Here is a 2500-nt window from a genome sequence, read left to right as displayed (position 1 = left end):
GTGGGCCCGATCCTTTTTTCCGTTTTTTTTTTTCCGCTCCGGAGGCTTCGTGAGCCCCCCCCCAACACCCCTTTGGGGGTCGGTGAAATTTTTTTTTTCAGACTTCCAGGGGCCCGATCCTGGCCGCGGGCACCCGGCTCCGGGCACCCGGCTCCGGGCCGCCTCGTCCCCTTTCCCTTACTGACTCCGCTGCCTCGGGTGGGCCCGATCCTTTTTTCCGTTTTTTTTTTTCCGCTCCGGAGGCTTCGTGAGCCCCCCCCAACACCACTTTGGGGGTCGGTGAAAAAATTTTTTTCAGACTTCCAGGGGCCCGATCCTGGCCGCGGGCACCCGGCTCCGGGCACCCGGCTCCGGGCCGCCTCGTCCCCTTTCCCTTACTGACTCCCCTGCCTCGGGTGGGCCCGATCCTTTTTTCCGTTTTTTTTTTTTTTCGCTCCGGAGGCTTTATGAGCCCCCCCCAATACCACTTTGGGGGTCGGTGAAAAAAATTTTTCAGACTTCCAGGGGCCCGATCCTGGCCGCCGGCACCCGGCTCCGGGCACCCGGCTCCGGGCCGCCTCGTCCCCTTTCCCTTACTGACTCCCCTGCCTCGGGTGGGCCCGATCCTTTTTTCCGTTTTTTTTTTTTTTCGCTCCGGAGGCTTTATGAGGCCCCCCCTAACCGTTTTTGGGGTCGGTGAAAATTTTTAGTCAGACTTCCAGGGGCCCGATCCTGGCCGCGGCTTCGCAGGCTGGCCTGGGGGGGGGGGCATCTCTAGCTCCGGCCGCGGACGGCGAGACGCTCGGCCACCAGGTCAGCCCGGAGGAAAAGGCTGAAAAAAATGTCTAAGTCCCCCCGGGACACCAGGTCAACCCGGAGGAAAAGGCTGAAAAAAATGTCTAAGTCCCCCCGGGACACCAGGTCAACCCGGAGGAAAAGGCTGAAAAAAAGTCTAAGTCCCCCCGGGACACCAGGTCAACCCGGAGGAAAAGGCTGAAAAAAATGTCTAAGTCCCCCCGGGACACCAGGTCAACCCGGAGGAAAAGGCTGAAAAAAAGTCTAAGTCCCCCCGGGACACCAGGTCAACCCGGAGGAAAAGGCTGAAAAAAAGTCTAAGTCCCCCCGGGACACCAGGTCAACCCGGAGGAAAAGGCTGAAAAAAAGTCTAAGTCCCCCCGGGACACCAGGTCAACCCGGAGGAAAAGGCTGAAAAAAAGTCTAAGTCCCCCCGGGACACCAGGTCAACCCGGAGGAAAAGGCTGAAAAAAATGTCTAAGTCCCCCCGGGACACCAGGTCAACCCGGAGGAAAAGGCTGAAAAAAAGTCTAAGTCCCCCCGGGACACCAGGTCAACCCGGAGGAAAAGGCTGAAAAAAAGTCTAAGTCCCCCCGGGACACCAGGTCAACCCGGAGGAAAAGGCTGAAAAAATGTCTAAGTCCCCCCGGGACACCAGGTCAACCCGGAGGAAAAGGCTGAAAAAAATGTCTAAGTCCCCCCGGGACACCAGGTCAACCCCGAGGAAAAGGCTGAAAAAATGTCTAAGTCCCTGCTCGGCCATCAGGTCAACCCCATTCAAAGTGACGGGTTGACCTGATGGCCGGCAGTCTCACGGAAGTCCGGATGGGGTCGCCAAAAGTGCCCTCGGCCGACCGAGAGAACCAGGAGGTCGGATAGGATTTCAGATTGGTCCCCCTAAATTGGCGGTTGGATTTTTCGACTAGTTCATTTTGACGGGTGCGAGGAGATTTCTGAGAACAGGTTTTTCGGAACCTGTGAGAACCAGAGATGAGCCTCGGGGACCAATCTGCGCGTTGTACCCGATCTTGTGAGGGGGGACAGGGGCACGTTGGCAGGTGGGGCGGCCCCCGGCCCCCCCGAGCCCCCCCTTTTCCGGCTCTTTTCCTCCGGGGACCCCGTCGTCCCCTCGCACCCCCGGTGCAGGCCCGGTGGCCGGGATGCGAACTCCGACTGTCGGCGCCCCCCGGAGGGAGGGGGGGCCCGCTCCTCTCTCGCCTTCCGATCGATGTGGCGCTCACGTTCGCGACGGGAAGGGTCCTTCGCGGGCCGGCGCCCCCGACCGCAGGGGGCGTCTGGCGTTCAGGCGGATCGGGTCCCTCTTCCTCTTCGCGTCCCCGGATCCTGGGGCCGATTGGGACTTTCCTCCTTTGGGGGGGGGCCCGGGCGCGTGCCCGGCCCTCCGCGCCGTGGGGCCAGCCGGCCGAGATCTCCGCCCTGCGAGGTCGAGCGGCTCCGGCAGCCCACCCAGGGGTCCGAAAACCCAGGGAGCCGCGAGGCTCGGCAGGGCCAAACACGTCGCGAGAGCGAGCAGGGGCGCGCTGCGGTCCCCCGCCGTGCCCGACGGTCCTTCTCCAGGCACGCTCCGGGGCGCGGGCCCCGGGTGCTGGAGCCTCCGTCGGCTGTCGGTGGGACCCACGTACCGCCCTCTCGCTGGAGCCTCAGTAACCCCTGCCGCCCTCCCTGTCTGGGTCGCCGACTTCTTCTCTAGCGGGTTGCCTGGAAG

Source organism: Natator depressus, chromosome 28 (assembly GCF_965152275.1).
Source record: "Natator depressus isolate rNatDep1 chromosome 28, rNatDep2.hap1, whole genome shotgun sequence".
Taxonomy (NCBI): Eukaryota; Metazoa; Chordata; order Testudines; family Cheloniidae; genus Natator; species Natator depressus.
The sequence above is the reverse complement of the archived record's forward strand: the minus strand, read 5'-3'. Positions refer to the sequence as shown.